Source organism: Mauremys reevesii, linkage group 23 (genome assembly GCF_016161935.1).
Source record: "Mauremys reevesii isolate NIE-2019 linkage group 23, ASM1616193v1, whole genome shotgun sequence".
NCBI classification, from domain to species: Eukaryota; Metazoa; Chordata; order Testudines; family Geoemydidae; genus Mauremys; species Mauremys reevesii.
In genome coordinates, this window is record NC_052645.1 from 16,239,909 (window position 1) to 16,261,776 (window position 21,868).

A 21,868-nucleotide genomic window follows, 5' to 3' on the forward strand; every position below is an offset into this window, starting at 1 on the left:
GCCTGCAGACATAGTGAGTCATTAGCTTGAAGAGGTGTGAACTGGTTCCATTAATCTCTTACCAATTTACGATTGATCATTTGGCCGAAACCTTTAGCCACGCTGGGATTGTGGATGGGATTTGGGATTGTGGGCAGGACATTTTTCTACTCTGATTCTTCTTACATGATTCCCGCCTGAAACCATAACTCAGCCCAGGATCATACGAACCGTAGCAAACTGAACAGAATTTTAGGTTTGAAACCTAACTATGAGCTCGGCTCACTGAGTAAAGGATTTAAAATACCTTTTACCTCTGTTTTCTCTTGTGTGTTTATTTTCAGCACCATTTCAAGTTGTCAGGGAAGATTCCACACAATATGAACATAAGAACGGCCAGACTGGGTCAGACCAATGGTCCATCCAGCCCAGTGTCCTGTCTTTGACAGTGGCCAATGCCAGGTGCTTCAGAGGGAATGAACAGAACAGGGAATCGTCAAGTGATCCATCCCCTGTCGCCCATTCCCAGCTTCTGGCAAACAGAGGCTAGGGACACCATCCCTGCCCATCCTGACTAATAGCCATTGATGGACCTATCCTCCAGGAACTGATCTAGTTCTTTTTTGAATCCTGTTATAGTCTTGGCCATCACAACATCTTCTGGCAAGGAGTTCCACAGGTATGGGTATGGATTTCACTATGTTTGCCCCTTAAAAACAAGAATGCGCCCTGCTCTTTTCCTATAGGAAACTTCTCAGTCCTGGGAAGCCACTTTGCCACAGGGCCACCGATTCTTCATTCTTGCACAGCTCGGAGGGGAGCGAAGTCTTGGAGATTCTTTAGAAATTTTGGGTGTCACAGAGGAAAAAGTACAAACAGATGGAGAAAGAAGAGCTAAACTAGAGATCCCTGCCATCCAGAGCAAACAGCTGGGTAGTGATGCTTATACACTGCTGATTTTCACCAACACTCTGTCTAATTTGAGGTGGAAATACTCTCTGCACGATGTCAGTGAGATGCTAAGGCATAAAGAAACAGCTGTCATAAAACCATCAGGTCTCTCCAGAGATCCGGTCTGCCACTAGCCGCAAACCATCGGGTAGTGTGGCACTGAGCAAACGTGCTCTGGGTGAGTCCTTCACAGTTTAAGGAATTGTGTGTCACCATATGCATAGTGAGCCCAAAAGCCGTGACCATCGACTTCAGCAGCATCCTTTCAAAATGGAACCATACTCCCCCTTCTGGGCATGCAGGGGAAAAAGTCCTCTCCCATAATCAAGAAGCGAAAGACAGACAGCAGAAGGATTGTTGGACTTGTGGGGAAGGCGCTGGCCTCAGTTCCTAGCCCTGCCACAGCCTCCCTTTACCTCTCAGTGTCTTCATTCCCCAGCTGTAAAATGAAGGTCGTAGTATTTCCTTTCTCCCACCCTTTGTCTCCCTGGATTGTAAATTTTTGGGGCAGGGCCTATCTCATATTATGTGTTTGTGCAGCACCTACCATGACGTGACCTCAAGCTCATATGCAGCCTCTACTCGCTACTACAATGCAACTCACATTAATAATTCCTACTCTTTTCATTTTGGAAAAGTCCAAGACCCTTAAATTCACTGACTCCATTGTGAAGCGTGTGGCTTTCATGGCATTAACAGCAGCTGGAAGCCACGCCCATCTTTCCTCCCGCTTTTACTTTCTTTTTCCTCCCTCTCTGTTCTGCGCTAGTTGTCCTTTTGCTAAGTTTTAACATTTCATAGTTAATATTAGGAGAGAAAATACAGCATGTGTGGGAGTAGCTGCAGCTTCTATCAGCCATCAGAATGCGATAACTCGGTCTAGCTTTCTTACAAATTGTTTTCTTTCTTATAAAATCCATTTTAAAAAACAGTTGTGTGTTTGTACATCACCTGGCACAACAGTTACTGCCATACAAATGCGCAATACTAATCAGTGCAACTTTTTTACTTAGAGCTGGTAAAAACAATGCCATTTATTTTTTGTGGGAATCATTTTTTTTTAATTGTGTTGTTGTTTTTTAATTCTACGTAAATTTTTTTTTTTTTTACAAAACCCCCAAATTGTGAATGGAAAAATGTTTGCTCTTGAAAACTGTTTTTTGTTTTGTTTTTTTAAAATCGGTTTTCAGGAGAAATGTTCAATTTCTGAAACCAAAATGTTTTACTGAAAACCATTTTTATTTTTTACTGAAAACTGAACATTTTTTATTTTAAAAAAAAAAAAAGAAAGCATTCAGTTTCTGTTTTTTCTTTGGAAAACTTTGACCAAAATGAAATTTTCTGCAAAAAACAGTTGAGTTGAAAAGCTATTTTTTGTCCCACAAAATGTTTCAACAAAAATTGTCAACCCGCTCTAGTTCTAATACGTTTCCGGATCAGAACCGATGTGGAATGTTGTAACTCCTGTTGACATCAGTGGGACTTGTGCATTGTTAACATCTCTCAGGACCACACCTTGCCGGTGCAAATCTCAAAATGCAGGCATCAGATAAACGCCCAGTAATGTTAGGTGATCAGTACACAGCGATTCAGACCAGTCGCTGTCCATATCTTCCACTGCATTTGATCCCATTGCTTCCCGGCCTTCACTCCTCTTTTACAAAGGTCACTGCCTCCCCTGAGGTACTCCGAGAGTTCAGTCCTACTCTGAAATGACTCTGTGGGAGCAGCACTGTGGAGTCTGGGTTGGTCTCAGCAATTCTTTAGTAGCTTTCTTCAGCTTGCAGGTTCAAAAGACATTCCTTTTTTTAGCTGCCAGCCCTGCCAACTCCCCCTGGGATCTGAAAGCCAAGCCGGATTCTCTCAGTCTTGTGTATCATCATCAGTAATAATCATTCTGCCACTGGGACTAGCTTAATAATTCTCCTGATGCTGCATGAGCCAGAATCGCATCCAGCTCGGTCTCCTCTAGCTGCACCAGCTCTGCAAGCCAAACGGGAATAAAAAGCACTAGAAGCATAGTTTTGTCACTAGGGTCATCAGATCTGCCCGTGATGACACACAGCTGGGAAAGAAGGTACCATTTGTACACAATCAGCTTTTCTGTGACTACCTGTCGTTATAACGGCACATTAAATACCAAAATAAAGGCAACCGCAGCACAGTCCAGAGCCACTGAGCACAGAGTTTGGGTGTTAGGCCCAGATCCTCAAAGATACGGAGATGCTTGGCTCTCAGTGATTTCAATGAGAGTTAAGTGCCTTTGAGGAGCTGGGCCCTGCCTCCTGCAATACTGCCTGCTCTCATTTTCTAATTTGTCTGATGTTATCCATACGGGCAGTCCGGCTCTCCCTGCTGTGGGTGAGGCCAGCATTGCAGCCTGTGCCTCTGTGCTCTGCGCCTTGAAGGTTCACCTTATTTGCCTCTATTTTTTTTTCACCAGCAGTCGGTGGCTTTTGGAAGCCAGCCAGCCTTTCATGGAAGGAATCTGTTCTTTTTACTATCATCTCCTTCAGCTATTCCAGTTAACATCTGAGCAGCAGCCTCCCGGGAAAGGAAGGAGCCCTGTGTTTGTGTAATATACTGAGCCTTTACATAGCATTCACAGCACCTCCCGGAAACGTTCTAGCTAATCCTCACAACACCTCTGTGTGAGACAGGTGGCTGATCCCCATTTTACAGGCAGCCACACTGAGCCTGGAAAGCAAAGTGACTTGCCCAGGTCCATCCAGTGAATAAGTTGCGGAGCTAGGATTAGCACTCGGGACCACCTGCCTCCCACCCATGGGCTTGGTCCCCTCAGACCACGCCGCTTTCCCACAAGCATTGGGTATGTGTCTACTCAAACGTCCTTCCAGGCAGGACATTCACCTTTCGGCCTGGCTAGTGCATTGGAAAGCTTGATGAGATGAAGCCAACAGGGATGAATTTCGCCTATTGTTCTACTGGGTTTTGTTTGCAATTTTCCTCGCCTCACAAGAAGCTCCCTGTGACAAAGTGGGGATTTTCCCTTGTTATGTGGTATGTAAGCCTATGTGAGTCTTACTGTTTTGCATGAATGCTGTGTGCCTCAGTTTCCCCATGTATTGCACCAATGTCTAGGTGGTGAGAATAAGTGTGTGTGACTTTTGCAGGGGCTGCTCCAGCATGGATGCTGTGGCTGCCCCTTCATAACCTGAGACCCAGGAGGGGGATGTGATCAGGTGACTCTTGGCCGGGGAAGCGAGACAAAGGCTCTGGGCTCCCCTCCCCTGAAGATGGACTTGGCTGAAAGTCACTGATTTCTGTGCTAACAAGTTCTGTTCATGCTGTGCTCCTGTCGACTAATAAACCTCCTGTTTTACAGGCTGGCTGAGAGTCACGTCTGACAGCGGAGTTGGGGTGCAGGGCCCTCTGGCTTCCCCAGGAGCCCCGGCTGGGCAGACTCGCTGTGGGAAGCGCACAGTGTGGAAGGGGATGCTGAATGCTCCGAGTTCAGACCCAGGAAGGTCGAAGCCGTGTGAGCTTCTTGCCCTGGCGACAGAGAGGAGGCTCTCCCAGGGTGCTGGCTGGCTTTGCATGCAGTAGTTCCAGAGCATCGCTCTGGTGACTCCGTGACACTCCCCTGGCTCTGGTACATCAGCCTTGAACCAAACTACAGCTATTTCCACCACCAGCTCCCCGGATACCCCAGCAGTTAATATCTGATTGCTCATTTCCTGCGTTCTAGATCCCAGGACAGCCGGAATTCCCCAGCGGGCTGCCATAGGCTACGAGTCTTTAACAAAACACCCTCTCCGGCATGCTCTAATTTGCCGCTGACCCAGGTGCAAAATGCCCTCCCGCCACCCAAAAATCATCCAGTGGAGGGTGAGTTTTATTTTTATGGGGTTTTTCATTTCTTTACAAAATAACAATAATAAAAAAAAAATCATTCCTCACTACACTGGGCCCAATTTGTCACTGGTGGAACTCCACTGATATTGATACAGCAATGCCAGGGGCGAATTTGGCCCAGCATCTATCTTAAGATTCGGCTACAGTGCACGGGCCTTTCTGTGGCGAGTTGGGTACCTGCACTGCACCCACGCTCCCAAGCACAGGGATAGATAGCAATGTAGATGGTGAGGCATTGCATAGATGAGTAGAGTTAGGACACACCTGAGCCCTGTGGGTGTGTACCCTACACAGCCCTCTGCACACCCAAGCAGTGTCTGCCCGCTGTCCACTGCCATTTTAAACAGGGTCGTGTCCCACTGCCACTCTGCTGCCAGGGAAGGACTCCGGCAGCAGGGAAAGGATCCGGTAGCTCCCCACTGCTGAGCTTTCCCCACTGCCTTCCCCCGCCAGAGCCTTTCACTGACTGCGTGTAGCTACACACCACAGCGTGAAAGCCGCCTGCTTTTCCCTGCGGGGTGTAGTGGGGTGCAGTGGAGACGTAGCCTTAGGTTCTTATATGGTCCCTGATACCATATTATCCGAGCTCTTCCCAGCACCCCTGTGAGGTAAGGAGCCCATGGGACAGATGGGGAGCTAAGGCTTCAAGAGGCTAAATGACTAGCCAAGGTCACCCCCAGGTGTTTGTGGCAGAGCAGGGACCCGAGCCCAGGTCCTAAGCTAGTGCCTGAACTGTCCTTCCCGCTCTGTCTATCGTTTATTAGAAAACTGACTGCAACTGGCCTGGGTGACATGGCATGAAATTCCCAAACACGTCTCCAAGTCATTGGTTTTCCCTGATTTATTTCTGTTTGCGTAGGTGAGTTTTTCATCTCCAGCGGGTCCCACACGTTGTCAGACCCAGAGGGGAGACTCCCTCGTCATCCAGAGATTTACAGCGGCCGCAGCTGGTAAATGGGATTGTTACTCTTTGCTATTTTAAAGATGCATGTTTCCAGTTAGCAGGGCTGCCACGTAGAACCAGTGTCCCCCCTGGAAAATGGCATTTGGTAATGAGGAAACCAACGAGGAACCTGACATCAGAGCTGGCTTCAGAATACAGCCTAAGCAACAACCAGGGTAAAGTCCCCAGATGATTATAATTACTATTAACTTGTATTGCAGTAGCAATCAAGAGCCTTAGTCATGGGCCAAGCGTCCCCTTGTGCCAGGCTCTGTGCAGACACAGAACACAAAGACATTCCCTGCCCCAAAGAACGTACAGCCTACGTACAGGGCAAGAGACAACAGTTACAGCGGACGCTCGAGCCGCAGCTGGTAAATGGGGCTGCTCCATTGACTGTAATGGGAACAGCACTGGGTCCTGTGTCAGGGGCGAGCCCTCTGCATAATCACCAACCTGCTAGTTGCTTGATGTAGACGGGGGTGGATCAGTGATGTGCTGGTGGGGGGCCTTGCTTAAAATTCCACCACTGGGTTTTGTGTGGGTGAAATCCACCCCCACCCCCACCCCTTGCTCCCATCCCTGATCTTGATGCATCATCCCTGCAGGCCAGACTTGTCACTGGGGCCCACAGTCCCAATGGAACAGATTACACCGAGCAGTAGGTAAGAAAAAAATCATCCCCGGGGCGGGGAGAGGAGGAATTCCCCTGCAAGCCAACACCTGGTTTGCTCAGCAAAAGCCCACAGGATCTGGCCCAAAGTTATGCCTGGTCCTCTGAGTCAAATTCTGCTCTCAGAGGCGCTGGTGGTGTTCCTTCAGATTGGTGTAGCTGAGGGCAGAACAAAGCCCTCCCCGTAGGCCTTCCCCAGAGCTGCTTTCTCATTCATTCTTTCACTCGTGGGTAAGAGGCGGAGGAAGCATCAGCCCTGGGTTAGGGTTTTCTGTCTTTTGTCTCTTTGGGCCGCACGTTTCCCATTCAAGCTAGATTTTGCATGGAACAGGCTGACTGCTCGGGTTTAATTAATGTGGCAGACGATCCAAAAGGGCTTAGGGTTGATGATGCACTTTGCACCCAGCTCGCCCGTGTGTTAGAGAAACACATTCTGGGAAGGCCTCTGAGCGACTGCAAGGCAGCAGCTACCCAGCCAGAGAGCCGCCCTCATTAAAACTCTCAGGTGGCTGCCGTGTTCTCCAGGACAAGAAGGGAGCCCTCAACTTCGCACGAGGACCCTATTGGAAAGCCGTTCCTTGAAAAAAAGCTATTGTTGTGGATTCTTCTTCGCCCCCGAGCCGTGACCCCCTCCTCTTCCTCCTAACCTCCTGGGGAAGAGGTGATGTTGCACTAGACTGATAGAGAGGCCAGGCTGGAATTGTAATACACAGTGCAAAGGGATTTTGCCTTATTTACAGTAAAGGCTACCAGGGTCTGACTCCGTATTCAAACAGTTCTCGCAAAATAAAGCCTGGTTTCCTTTTGGACTAAATCACTTGTGCCCCTTCTGGGGATGTTGTGTTGCTGGAGAATAAAATGAGGTCTTGACAAAAATTTTAAGGCGAGGCAAATTATTCATTCTCCTAGACACTGCCCTATAGAGATGGTTCTTGTCACTCCCAGTGGTAAGATACCAAACCTAACGCAGCCATCTCTCAGCTCTGCATGCTCCTGGATGCTGTTGTAATGGGGGCATAGTAACGCCCCAGGGCCAGATCCTCAGCTGGTGTAAATCGGTGTAGCTCCACGGTTGATAAGCCAGTTTGCACTAGCTGAGGAGCTGGCGCCAGATGTTAGGTTATGCTGTAGTAGATCCAAGGTGACACAGATGTTTCCCAATGCCAGAGCCTCATGGGCACCATTCTGAAATACAAGGGTGTCACCCACGCTGCATCTCAGTGCTTGTCTCGAATGCCAAGTGTTGACTAATCCCCTCTGGGACAGAGCTTTGCCCTCAGCCAGGCTGAAGGATGGCAGCACTACAGCGCATCCTGGCACCTTCCCACTCTAAAGCACAAGAGAGCCCCGGCAAAGGCCATCCCAGCCATTTGTCTCTCCAGGCCAAGTTATCTTAGGCAGGCTGCCTTCCCTTCGTCATTTGCCTTCTGAGTGGCATTACACAGTGTGTGTGTGGGGGGGGGAGGGCAGCGGAGTGGCGCTGTATGTGAATGGAGAAGCTCACGGCTTCTTTCCTGCTCTGCCATTAACAGGTTTCCGGGAGCCCTGCAGAATCCATTGCCACCCTCTCTACTGCAGCACTGTTGGCACCATTGCTACCAGCGCCGTCAGCCTTCGCACGGGTATTCGCGCCTGCCAAATAATCAGCCACGCCGGCATCGCTGCAACCACTTCCAGCCTCGAAAGTCTCCCCGACCCCGGTATTAGCTCTGCCGACACCAGCTCCCCGGGGTGGGCAGTTTGGCTGCGAGATGCCCTTTTGAATGCCTTAACGAGCACCTTGCTGCCGTGGTGATGGGGCTCTCCGTAAGCTAATTAACTAACAAATCGCCGGCACGGTGGTGGCTCTGCATAGATGCTTGTTAATTAAGGGCAGTTCTGAAAGTGCCCTTTTTGTGCGAAGGAACCCCCGCGACAGCTGCTGCTGCGGCTTTGGAGCCCTCTAATGGGTCATGGGCATCTGCACCGTACCCACGGGGCTTTGGGCTGACTGGGGGCAGCGTTCCCAGTCGAGGACACTGGGCCGTAGGCAGTCTGGAGCAGCTGCCCTCTGCCATCTGGAAGAGCGATTCCATGAAACGAACAGCTGTGAGTGTTACCTTGGATGGGGTTAAATCGAATTGACTCTGATTCTGTTTCCTCGTGTGTGCGAATGGGACAAGGGCATCAGCTGCCCCAACAGCCGGATTGCCACTGCTCTCAAACTAGCATAACCTTCCTCCTGGGCACCTCAACCACTCTCATCCTCCTTGCTAACACCGCCCCGTCAGAGACAATAGCACCACCCAGTTCCCGCCACCATGACTGCCAGCACCTCGACTATCAACTTGGGTACCGCCCATACCATAACCACGGTCAGTTACCCGAACAAACTGCCCTTACCCAAGTGGAAAGGGACCTCTTCCACGTGTGAAGACAGCCCAATAGCCTGGACACACACACACACAACAGGAGAAATGAATGAATTCAATGGAGAAGCAGAGCGGATGGGGAGTAAAAATCCAAGCCAGCATTTTCACAGCTGGGTCCCTTAAGTTAAACACCTCCACTTGCGCTTAGACACCTAGATAATTTGATTTTCAGAGGTGTTGAGCACCAGTGGAAGCTGCCAACATCCCGCACTGCTGAAAATCAGGCCATTGATTTAGGTACTTGAATATGGATTTAGGTGCCTCTCGTTTATTTATGGGGGTGCCCGCAGTAGGGTAGGTGCTTTTCAAACACTAAAGAAGGACAGTCTCTGCTTCGAGGACAGACAAGCCAGACCATGGTTAGAGGAAGGGGAACAACAACAGGCAATTTATATAGAGGTCAGTTTGATTCACCATAAGCAGCACAGCTGAAGTGGGTCTTTAAGAGGGATTTTGGTGCGACCAGGGCAGGAGCTCCGTGGATGAGTTCTATGCAAAGGGGGCCGTGTGGATCCACGTTATGGCACCCACGTTTGAGAAGGCTGGTGCTCTCTGTCGCTGTCTTTTCTTGCAAGGAGGAATACCTGAGGGGAGAGACTTTGGAGGGAGACTTTTAGCCATGACAGAGCATTTCATTTCTTTTCAACACTCCACGGTGCTTGGCTCCAAATGTTCCCCACACCCTGCCTGAGAACCAGCCTGCACTGCAGCAGTTGTGTCTTGTCTGATTCTGATCAGGTCACTTGCCGAGAACGGTGCTTAACGAACCACCCTCCAACCAGCCAGTAGTCTGGTCTCAGGAAAGTCTTTAGCCGGCCGCCTGCTTTTGCTTTCTGAATGGCAGACACCATGTAAACAAACCACAAGAGCAAGAAAAAGTGCGAGGTCGCTGTTTCGAAAGGGCTGCAAGGGAAGCTAGAAAAAGAGCCTCGCTCTTTCCTGACGTCCACAGGATGTACCGGGTGGTTGGAAACAAACGATGCGTTTTGCACTCCCCACCAACTAACCATTTCTGACTCTGGGAACTTCCAGTCGTGCCCGTGACACAGTATTCACACTTCAACTTTGAGACTGCAAACTAGTTACCAAGGTGAGGGGTGCATTATGGGTGGGTGGAGGTCTTCTATCGCTGCCAGTTTTGTCGTCCTTTCTTCCTCTCTCTTTTCCATTCTTTCTTGCATCTCCTTTGGTTGCAGTTCCAGGGGCACTAAAAGTGCGTGAGTGAGGAAGTTGCTTTAATTACTGTGCTCTGAATTGCCAGCCAAATAGCTGCATCCCTCTAGCTCCTACTGGACACCAGTATGTCCCCAAATACCTGGGGAGTGTGTCCTCAGGGCTGGCTTACAGGTTTGTGAGGTCTCTGCCAAGCAACACATGCAGGAACCTCATAGATTCATAGATTCTAGGACTGGAAGGGACCTCGAGAGGTCATCGAGTCCAGTCCCCTGCCCTCATGGCAGGACCAAATACTGTCTACACCATCCCTGCTAGACATTTATCTTTCCTGGGTATGGATTCCCCCCGTTGCGTATGCTTATCACACCCCTCCAGCAGCCTCTCTGTCTAGGGTCGGCCCCACAACCTGACGTGGGGCTCTGCATCTTCTGGTACACGGATAGGGCAGCCCAGAGATAGGGCCAGTCTTTTCCAAACACGGACTGACGGGACTCCAATCTCTCGGTGGTGGCTAAGTAGCCCCAGCGTTGATGGGTGTCCGCATGGTTGGATCTGGGTGTGCCTGACTTTGGTTTTTCTCCCGGTTCAGGCACTGACTTCCTATTCGTTTACATTCTAATGTGAACTGGTCGTTTTTTCGGCCGATCGGGTCAGCCCTCCGTGGTTGATTCTTCCCACCCTGCGTCTGAGCCGTTTTACGGTAATCGCACGTCCTGGGAGCGCTCCGTGAATGTTTGCTGTGCTGTCACCCTAGGGAAGAGACTCGCTGCAGCAGGTTTCTGGGCAGCCAACTGGACGATGAGCAAATTCGACTGAGGAGCTCCCTGAGCCAAAAGCCATTGTGGTTATTACCACGGATCCTAACCCTCTCGCCTCCGAGACGTCACCAGCCTCCTGCCTCCGAGAGGTAGCAGGGGATAACGGGAAAGCAGACGATGAGCTGGTCACAGTGATCCATCAGAAACGGCCACGCTGACCTCAGAACAACACCCGCTGGTCCAGCTCTCAACACTGCTGGTCACCAAGGCTCGGCGCCTCCAAAGCATGTATGTGCCCAGTTCTGCTGGGAGTTAGGCACCCAAATACCTTCGACAATCTGGATCCAAGAGCCCCCGCCCGTGCTTCTCTTGCTGGGCAGTCTCCTCGTGCAGAGGGGCATCGTCACAATCCTGGCTTTTCTCATGAAGGCCACTGTGGTATCAGCCCTCCCTACCTAACATAACATCTTTCACTCAGAGACCACATCCTCCCTTGACAGCTTCATTTCACAGCCACCATCAAGCTGCGGACCCCCCCGGCATTAAGCACACGAGCGCTGGGGACAGGTCTGTCTTGTGAGCGGGTTTGAAGCTGTGGGAACTCCCTTGGAGGAGGTGAGAGATGACCACAGATCTCAGCTCTCACAATGCAGTGCTGGCTGCTGTGCCCGAGTCTTCCAGGCAGCACCTCCCCCAGAGGTGCTAAGTACCGTTTCAAAGCTTTTCCAGCTGCTCCTGGAGCAGGGAGGAGTCTAGACCGGGCAGAGGACGTTCATGCATTTTGCACGGCACGTCCAGATGCTGTGGGGAGGAACATGGTATAAACAGGTAGACAGATGTCACCAAATGGCTGTTGTGCTACCCCTTGTCTGCTTGTTGGATCCACCTGTTGTCTCTAATCTTCAATTGCCAACGCTTTGGGGTAAGGGCTGTATTTTTGTTATCTGCATGTACAGCGCCTAGCACAATGAGGCTTTATCCCTGTAGGTGCTACCACAATACGTGGGGATAACTTTCACTTCCTGCAGCACTGGGTTGGATTTGAACTAGCCACATAGGGGGAAAGTCTCCATGTCCCCCTCCGTTCCCCTGAGCCATCTAGTTCCTCCACTTAGGGTCTTTTTTTTGTCCATCCCTGCACAACCATAAAGTTCCATGAGCCTCTGCCTCAGGTTGCCATGACAAACTAACCTACCACTCCAGACGTGGTATTTTTCTGTCTGTGGCTCGCTACGGAGTTAAAATAACCTGAAAAAGAACAGCCGTCTCTTTGTCAAATTAGAAGCCAGCGCTGATATTCAGAAGCACTAAATTAACAGGAACCTTAAATCTCCAAGAGGCCCTGGGTTTTTTTTTTTTTGTTATCTCAATACCTCCACAGGCCCTGTAAACTATCTGACACTCCTCATTAAACCGTAATGCAGCAGCTGATGCAGCACGGTCTGTCCCTGCCCAGGGCCAGGCCCTAAGCTCTCTGTTTGAAGCTCCGGGGGTGGGAAGGGAATTGCCCGCTCTTTTCTTCAATCCCCGAGCAAGTGACAAGGGCTCAGCTCCTGCAGAACCAGCCCATTTTATCCCATAAAGTGATAGAAGAAGCTCTGAGGGTAAATCCAGGATTAGCAAAACCGGAGAGCTGGACAGCTTGGTTCCAAGTAGGTTGGTGGTGTGTGCAAACGACCTGCTGGATGGTTTTGGAGCGTGGATAGGGGTGGGGTGGGACTAGTGCCTCTCCGCAGCGGTTTGGTTTTTTTACATATGGATTATTTCTTCTTTCTCTGTTATACAAACCCCAAACCACTTCATTAAATAAGCCAGGAGCCCAGAACGAATCCCCAACCCCGCCTGCTCTAGGAGATTTTAGTGCCCTGCTGACACTGAGATGAAGTCCCCATCTGGAATGTCTCTGTGCAGCTCTGGTGGCTTGCAGGGATCTTGCAGGGTGGGAGCTGCAGGGGCAGGGCTGGGCTGCTGCTTAGTGCCCGAGCAATTGTCGGAAGGGGCAGGGCTAACCCTGTTCTTACAAAGCCAACCTGTTCTCTGCCTCCGTGGGAGCACCTGGGCCCACCAAGCGTTTACCTAGTTTATGCCAGGTGCTTTGGGAGAGCCCTGTTCTCTCCCTTCCCATCCCAACAGGTCCAGCTTTTAATGGGTTTTATGTGGCAGAAGCCAGAGTTGAATAAATAACTAGCAAGGAATAATTTATGAGCCATATTCAGCCTTTTATCCACCATCTGATGGTGAGTCCGGCTGATTCCATCCATGCCTCTTCCAATGGGCTTGCTTTCTGGACCGAATACAAAACAGTCCAAATTCCAGCGTCGCTGGGATTGGTAAGAAAGGTCTCATGGGATTGTTTCTCTTCTCTGATTGGATCAGCAGGTGAATGGTTCTGTCGTGTACATATGTGCGTGTGCAAATTTACAATTTGGTGTCTGCAGGTACTCGGGCTTTGAAATGCCCTTTCCGTGGGCCACTTTTGCTAGTAAAATTGCCCAGATGTTTGCCTGAAAACGAGGAGCCAATGCCGCTAAAGCAAATCCCTTTAAAAGTTCAAACAAGCATCCATGGAAACAAATGTCTGCAGTATCCCTCTCCCCGTTAGAGACGCAAGGAGCGTTCTTGGAATGGGTGGATTTCTCGGAAACCCCAACTGGGTGCAAACCATCTATGGGTTATGGGCAGTCAGAGTACATGGCCAGAGTGGTCCCTTCTGGCCTTAAAAGCTAAGGTACATGATACGCCGGCCCCCAAATTTCTCTCAGTGGGCCTGTTTCTGTGGCTCTGCTGCAGGCAATTCTAGGGCAATGTGAAGAGATGAAGAAGCAGCCAGAATGTGTTTTTCCCCCTTTACTGTTGAAATGTCTCGTCAGCTTCTAGTGGGCTCTGGTCTCTCCTCAGCACATTGTTCTTGGTTGCCGGCCTTTGATCTAAGGCCACCAGAAACCCAGGCCTAGACTCTAAGGGATTTAGGTGCTGAACTGGTGGAAGTTAGGATCCTAAATACTTCTGACAGTCTGCGCCCATGTGTTGTCTATGTCCCACGCACTGGTTCTTACATATGCAGAGGGATGCTGCCGGAATCCAGGCTCTAGCAAGATCCTCGATGAATAAATAACAGTTTAAAAGGCGAAGGTGAGGGGGAAGAATGATCTCGTCTCTCTAACGGCCCTTCCACGCCACAGAGCAATTACTCTCCCTGGAGTGATTTTAGGCCCAGTCAGTCTCTCCCGATTCCCGCAAGGCTCTGGAAGGAAAGGGGGGGCCCACTCTCCAGAGCCTGTATACAATCCCCTCTGGCTCTGCTCTGCCTGCAGTGGTGGGGGTTTACTGCCGCCAGAGGGGGTTTAGTGGATTCATTGTCTCGTCTGAGAGTTCTGTCAGGCCGCCTCCAAAATGTCTGAGGTGGGAACTGAAGGAGATGAAAGCTAGGAAGGCAGGGAGCTGGGGGGGAACAGGGGAAGAGAGAAGAGTCACCACAGTATTTGATCCCTCAAGCACCAAAAACCCATGTCTTTTCCAGCGGAGTGTTGCATGTTCAGACAACCGACCTCAGCAAGGGTAGCTGAGAAGCTGTGGTCTGGCTGAGTGAAGTTTGTGGGGAAAGGTCAGCCGGGCTGGAGCTCCAAACTCCGCTCCAGATGCCAAGTGCCTGGGGACGGCCGCAGAATAGGGCGAGTAGGCAGGAGAGTGCAGATAGAGCTGTCCGAAGCTGCTCTGCGCCCTCCCGCCATCCGTCCCCTGGTACCGTCAAAGGCTGTCTCTGCGTCTGCTCTGTTGTCTGCCTTTGGGTCTCTGCTACATCCCAGAGCCCCCCTGGCTGGCCGTCTCCTTTTGAAGCACTGCAGCAGCCAGCGCTAGGTGCTGGGCACGGCAGGGGAGCGGAGGCTCCAGCTGCAGATGACAGAGCGGAAACCAGGAGGAAGGAGTGACCTATGGAGGGGACGGAGCTGTTTATGGAGCTGGTTGTCTGAGGGGGACAGGAGGGGCCAGCCCTCTCTTTGGCCTGGATGCCAGGTAAGGCAGGTCCTGCTCCTCTTACGGATGGTAGGAGTGTCCCTGATGGTAATGTGGGGGGGCATCTCTGCCTCTCGGAGAGGAGAACGAAACCCCCAGAGAGGGAGGGTTCTCGGGGCCTGTGGCATGCAGCTGCCAGCTGAAGAGGTCTGCTCTGCCCTGCCCAGGAGGTGCTGCTCCCTGCTAGGGGATGGGAGTGAATTGCTCAGTCAGGTACACAGTGTGCGGAGGACACTGTAGAAGGAAAAGGGCATTGGGCTAAATCTCTTTACAAGTCCCTGCCTCAGAAATCACCGCTTAATTTACTTCATTGGTTGAGTTGAGGCTTTGCCATGCGTGGGGAACACTTCTTCCAGGAATCAGAGTTGGGAGCCAGGACTCCTGGGTTCTGTTCCTGGCTCTACCACTGACTTGCTGTGTGATCTCAGCCCAGTCACTTCATTTCTCTGTACCTCCACTTCCTCAGCTGTAAAATGGGGGTGACAGTACTTACTGAGGGGTGCATCTCATAAGACTGCTGGGAGGTGTAATTAATTCATCCTTGCTAAGCACTTTGAGGCCCTCAAGGGAAAGGTAAGTAACACAGGCACCAGGCATTGGTAATTAGCTACAGAACTGCATTATTTTGTAGCTTATTTTCAGAGTCCATGATCTGGATCTCCCAAGTGTCCCACGGTTTGTACTGCTGGCTGATCACCAGTGTGATGAACTGAAAACCTGGGGGCACCTGCCGTACCAGCCAGTGCCCGTCTCTGCCGGTACGTCTCTGATGTACTTTCAGTCTACAGAAAGGTGCTACCCGCATGGGTTTACGCGGCTCCTCATTCCCCTTGGCACTGAGCACGTCTTTCTACCGGACACCTCTGGAGTCCTGTGTTAGCGAAGAAAGAACACGGCAGAGATGCCCTCAGCACGGGCCGGTCGGCACAGCAAACAGCACCCAGGAGCCTTGCTTGGAGAGGGCTCGCAGCAGATTGAGGATGCAGGAGCGGAACTCCCCAGAGGAAGAGAGAACTGGAGGAGGGGAGGGGAGAGCAGACGGGGAGGGGGGTAGGTGCGAGAGAAGGGAAGTAGGGGAGGAGAAGAGAAGGAGTGAGACAGTGGGGAGGCGAAAGAGGAGAAAGCCACAGAACCAGTGGATGCGGAAGGAAGACGGTACGAGCAGAATGACAAGTGGGATGCGTGGGATGTTCTCCAAGGGGTGAGTGGGGCAGCTGCTGCTGGGAGAATGCACTCCCAGGCGCTTCACTCCAGCAGCCGTCCCGCCCCCGCCCTTGGGATCCAGCAGCGAGGAAGCGGTGCTGCCGCTGGTTTTGCAGGGTCGACGCTCCCATGGCACGAAGGGGCGAGGGGAGGCGGCTCAGGGTTTCAGCCTCCATTCTGTGCCGCTCCCGCCTCACCCAGAGGCCCCGGGAACCGAGGGTTTTGTCTCTGAGATGAAACGCTTTAAATCAACACATGAATCTTTAATGCCGATTTGTGCCCGAGGGGCAGGCAAGGCGGTTTAAAGGGAGGCGGAGACGCGCAGACCTGCCCTTCGCTAACCACGCTGCGGCTTGTCTTCGCAGGGCTTTCCAGGGAGCTAATCAACACAGGCCCGAGCCGATGGGCTCGGTTAGAGGGCAAGAAGCGGACTGGTTCAAAGGGGTCTGGGTGCAGCATTCAATGGACAAAGCCGAGTGAAGACAGAATGAAGGAGGTGCACCGGTGGTGGTGGGGGGGGTCAGAGCAGGCCAGCGCGGCCCCAGCAGAGACAGGGGCAGAGCAGAGCCATACGAACGGAAGGCAGAGCATGGGAATGTCAGCGCGGCCCCAAGACATGGTGCTAATTCAAGGGCAATAGTGACCGCAGAGGAGGGTCAGTGGATAGTGGAAAGCCCCAATCCAAGAGCAGGATGAATCAGAGGAGCTCTGCTATAGCAGCATATGGACGTGACAGGACCAGCCCGAAGGCAATATCGACTTGGCGGGCTCAGCCCAGGTGCAGTCCGAGATCCTATCCTTTGTGCATGTGAATTTAGTGCTGGTGAAAGAGGCTGGGCTGGCAGCCCCAGTCTGCAGCATGGGAATTTCCAGCGGCGCTGACCTGCTAACGTGGCTCATCCGCTCAAAGCAGGGATAGGACTGGAACTACTGAACTCCGGGCATCTGAAATCAGCCAGGATCTAGGAGGGACTGCATGGGGATCAGGTCAAGGGCAGTATAAGGATGGACCTACCAGAAAACCAGCTATAGCACGGACTGGAGATGTCCGTGCTCCATCGAGTACAGTCGAGGCTGGATGCAGCCAGCACGAACACCGCCCAGTAAACACCTGCTTTCCCTGTCTGCTCCCGTCAGTGCACTGAATGTGTCTGACAGGAGCTGCATACAAATATGGGGGAGGGGGAGGCTATGGCTGTGGGGGTGAGTGGGGAAGACCTATCTCCTGTTCCCCAATGGGCTGTTCTGAGTAAGATCCTGGAGATGGAGGCATTTGGGGTATAGTCCCCCTTCAAGGGAAGCAGTGGGAGCCATCTGAGTTTGGAGATGTTTTCTCCAGCCCCGCGCCCCGCAATGCTCCAGGACCCAGGGAGCGCAGAGATGACAGAAGAGCAGATGCAAAGGATTTCAGTTTTTCAAGAGCCCCCCCCTGGGAGCTGCTGGTGATGCTCCCCAGCCCTCCCCTCCTCCGTGCACCTGTGAGCTCCAGGGGGTGGGGCAGGGCATCCCAGCTGCACGAGTGAAGAGTGTGTGACCCTGGGAGTGCAAAGGAGCAGGCTCGGCAGAGGAGCCCAAGCCGAGCCAGGAGGGCAGCCTGTGAGCGACGCCCTGGCAGAGACACAGTGAGCCTGTTAGACAGCAGATTGGAAGCAATTGCTGGACAGGCCACTTGGAACTCAGCTGACTCCCTCTCCATCCCAACACGCCGTCCCGTCCCTGGTCAGCCCTACTCCCTCCAGATCTGCTCGGGGAAATGGAGGCACTCCAGCGGATCCCTGCAAGCCACGGGGGCCTGGAGTCTGCTGGGCTCGCCCCGCTTCTCTAGAGCAGAGCTGCAGCTGCAGCCATTGCTCACCTTAGCTGGCGTCCTGGGAGCTGCTGCTGGAAACCCTCATGCTGCCTCCCCCGGCTATCGCCACCACTGCCTAGCCTAGGACCAGCCTCTGCCCAGGTGAGGGGGGCAACAGCCCTGTTATAGACTGTGGCTCGCGAGCCACAGGCGTCTCTTTTACCATTAAAGTGGGGCTTGCAGAGTCCCCCATGCCCTCCCATTCTTCACCTACCAGACTGGGGCGGGGAGCTCAGGATCTCTGCCTTGCAGCAGGGTGGTGTGGTAGGGGCTTCTACCCAGCCGTGGAAGGGGGTCTTGGGACTTCAGCCCTGCGGGGAACACCTGCCGGGGTTCAGGGCTTCAGCCCCTGGCTCCCAGCAGCTGTGCCTCAGCTCTCGAACTTCTGAAGATTGTCGTAGGTGGCTCCGAGGGCCAGTAAATGTGGCCACCCCAGTCTAGAATATTCCATCCAAGCCCCCTGATGTGGATGGATGGACCCTCCTTTCTTGGCGATCTTCATGTTCGTTCATTTCTGGTCTGCTCATCCTCCACCCTGGCCTGACCACCCTGTCCCAAGGCCGGTGAGCACGGCTCCCTCGGTGGACTACCTCTGTCTGAAGAAACCCCTCTGCTGGGATGGGCCAGAAATGCAGCTATGGCCTTGTCCTTTAGGGACCCTGACTTATTTGCATGTGGTTTTGGTCTGTGTTGCTTTATTGCTGATGCTCAGGGGAAGTGGTGCATTGAGCCTGAAAGCCTGCATCATTGAATTTGAATCCGACTCCCCTGTATCGTGCCAGCCAGCTAAGCCACGGAGGATACCTAGGTACCAGAATGCTGGCGCATTCCCACCAGACACAGCACAGAGACGAGAATCTACAAGCCGCAAACCCACTGGAGAGGTGGAAGCTCTGAGTGGCCTGATCCTCTCCTCATGCCCAATGTCCCCCCACCCAGATCCCAGCAAGGGCAGAGCTAGATTAACCCCAGGCAGGCCTCCTCCTTCCCAGATCTTGTTTTGTAGGAGTTTAATAAACACTCCCTGGAAGGCAACCTGGGAATGAATTTCACTGCATTACCTGAAATTCTCTCACCCCTCCCAGAAGCTGCCTCCATTGTCCAATTCTCCAGGCCAGCCAGGACCCAGGCACTGGCCCAGAAGAAGGCATCACAACAACAGCTGGAAGTCACCCTCACCAACAAGAAGCCCCTTTGATCAAGAGAAGGCAGCTACAGGCCAACCATCTCCCACCACTTTGGGAGATGGATGCTGGGCTCTACTGGGAAAGGCAGGGGGGCATCTCTGGGTCCTGGGAGCTGCCAGAAGCAGGAGGTAAGGTAACAGGGATGGGCACGATGGCACATCATTCCCATGTCCCCAGGCATGACAGCAGCACCCTGGTGGGTCTTGCCCTCCCTTGGCCAGAGCAGGCGAAGGGCCACTCTCCTCCAGCCAGGCTGCTGGTACCTCCATGCAGCCTCCTTCCCGGCCCTTCTGGGAACTTGTGGCAAAGGTCTCCGTGGACCCCAGAGGAGCGGCTCGGACCCTGGCACAGCCGGAGAGGAAGAGAAAAAGCCGGCTCCCAAGCCAGGGTGCTCAGCCTGCACCTCAGTGCCAAGCCGGGCAGCGCGCTCGCCTCTCTCATCGCCTGCTACTGCAGGAGAATTTACCGCAGGGGAGCTGAGGCGGGAGATGCAGCACCCAGCTGTTGGCAGCGGGGGATGCACCGACCCCCAGCTTACAGAACGAGACCCCCTCCTCCTCCTTGGAGGTGCCCGTTGTGTGCCGGGTGAGAGGAGGACCCAGCTTGCCTGCAAAGAGCACGGACTCCCTCCCCAGCCCCTCCACGCGCCGTCCGTGCCTGGCATGGAGTCACCTTCAGCTCCCACCCAGCGCAGGGGCAGAGCAGCGGGAACTCCGCAGACAGGGCGGGCTGGGAGGTGGCGAGCCTGGCGTCGGTAGCCGTGGGGACAGAGAGACCCCCCCCCATGCAAAGGGAGTTGAGGGGCGCAGTGGAGGCAGGAGGCGGATTGTTGAACAGGGACTCTCCCCCCGACAGACCCGGGGAGCCCCCAGTGGGCAGCTTCCTTCGGGCTCTGCAAATGCCAGATGCTCCAGGGCTCTGCACCCAACCCAGCCTTGCCGCCCCCCCGCACCCCACCCCTTGTCTCCTTCCCTGGCACTCACCGCTGGCCGGCCCGGCTCTCAGGGAAAGGCAGCCGTGAGGATGGAGGCTGGATCCCAGTCTTCTGCAGAGCCCAGGAGGAGCGAGGCGCGGCTGGGGTGCTCAGCCGCCCCGGCCCCTGGGTGTGTGTCTCGCGGATGAAAGCAGGCTCAGTGCAGCAGCTGCTGCTATCAGTAGAAAATGCATCACAAAGACCACCATAGACCACTGCTCCCCCCCTCCCCTCCTAAGACAGCAGTGACGTCTAAAGTGCAGGGAAGCCAGGGCCGTTTAACCCTCTGCTCGCCGGACTGCCCGTGCCTCGGGTCCCGCTGCGCCCTGGGGAACCCGGCGTGGGCAGATCTCGGGTGGGGGAGCAGCAGGGCATTAGGAGCCGGGAGACCCGTTTCTAAATGCTCTCCTGCCCCTGCTAGGGGTCTGCCAAGCTAGCGCACAGCTCTGTCTGCCCTACTCATGTAGGGGGGCAGCTCTTTCTTTACAAGCTCCGGCTGTCCATTCGTCTGGCAACGGATCCAGTGGCTGGAGCACTAGCCTGGGAGCCAGGCATTCTCCTCTCAGCTCTGCCCCTGATCCAGGGGAGGCATGGCAGCTCTGTGCCTCTGTTTCCCCTCTCGTTGGGGGCCAATCCTGCTTAGTTCCATTGCAAGGGTGCCAGGGCAGAGGCTGCCTCTCACTCTGTGCCTAGTGCAATGGGGCTCTCATCCACTGGGCTCTACTCTGACATACACCACGATAATCCCACTCACCACTAGAATATCAGCAAGCCCATGTGGCAAGCAGGATATTTACCGCTTGTCCCCAGGGCTCCCTCTTAGCCAGAGGTGCAGGTGCTGTGGGTGCTGCCACCCCAGCCCCGCTTGAAGTGGTTCCCATCATATCCAGGGTTCACAGTTTGGTTCAATGGCTCTCAGCACTCCCACCTCAGCACCAATTGTTCCAGCCCCTGTGCTCTTAGCCAGCCTGCCCTGGCTGCTGTATCTGTTCTAGGTCTGGCAGGTGACAGGTTTTGCAGCTCGTGTGGTGCTGGGCTAAGAGTGGCTGGCTGTGAAATGATCACAAGGGAAGGCTGGCACGGAGCAATGGGGGAAGGAGAGAAAGGCTCCTTTCCATCGGGCAGGGTGGACCAAGGAAAAAGTCTGAGAAGCTGGACAGTGGTGGAAGGGAGCCTCCCTTCAGAAGATGGGAGGACAGGAGACAATGGAAACGTTCAAAGGATGAGATCTGCCGGGCGCTTGCACTGACTCCCAAGGGCGGTGGTTGAGGTGCCGTCCCGGCAGGGATTCTGGAGAGGATTAGATAAGACATTAGCAGGAATGACGGGGGTGGCCTTGCTTCATGGATGAAGCTGGGGGTTCCTTTTGGCCTGATTTCACCCCTGCAACTATGGACCTGCCCACTCTGGCAGAGGCCTCAGAGTTGGGTTTGAAGGAACCTCCCTTCCTTCCCCCTTGCCACCAGGTCCTAACATCTCCCCCACGCTTCCTACATCTCTGTGAAAACTCTTCCTCTCCTAGCAATCTGACAAGAGTCCTGACTCCCAGCCCAGAGCCCAGCTCGTAAGCCACAAACTCACCTCCTTCCGCCTCCGCAGCATTCTCCTCGCCACCCGCCTGTCTCTTGCTACTCGTCCTCCAAAGCTTTGCCCTCGTGCCATTTCCAGCCCTCTCTGTCTGCAACAGCTAGTTCCAATCCATCTCCCCCCACTTCTCTCCTTTGGCTTTCTCTTCGACGTGCTTGGTTGCTGTCAGTTCTTGGGTGTCTCGCAGTGAGGTAGCCGATGTGATGCAGTTGTATGACAGAGGAGGATCTTGTAGGCCCAGCTGTTTTAAGGGAGGCAACCCAGCCCTCTGTCAGCACCGCGGCCCTC

At 53.3% G+C, this 21,868-nt stretch overlaps 1 protein-coding gene across 2 annotated transcripts in view; it reads right to left on the reverse strand.

The window, feature by feature from the left end:
- Positions 1–20,180, reverse strand: part of LOC120389068 (CYFIP-related Rac1 interactor A-like) — a 36,727-nt gene extending 16,547 nt beyond the window's left edge. Inside the window, exon 1 of one of the 2 annotated variants that reach the window (XM_039511244.1) lies at positions 20,004–20,180. The gene's annotated coding sequence lies outside the window, so the exon portion shown is untranslated. The remainder of the gene's footprint in view (positions 1–20,003) is intronic. The other variant, XM_039511247.1, reaches the window with a different exon arrangement.
- Between the last annotated feature and the right edge of the window lie 1,688 nt (positions 20,181–21,868).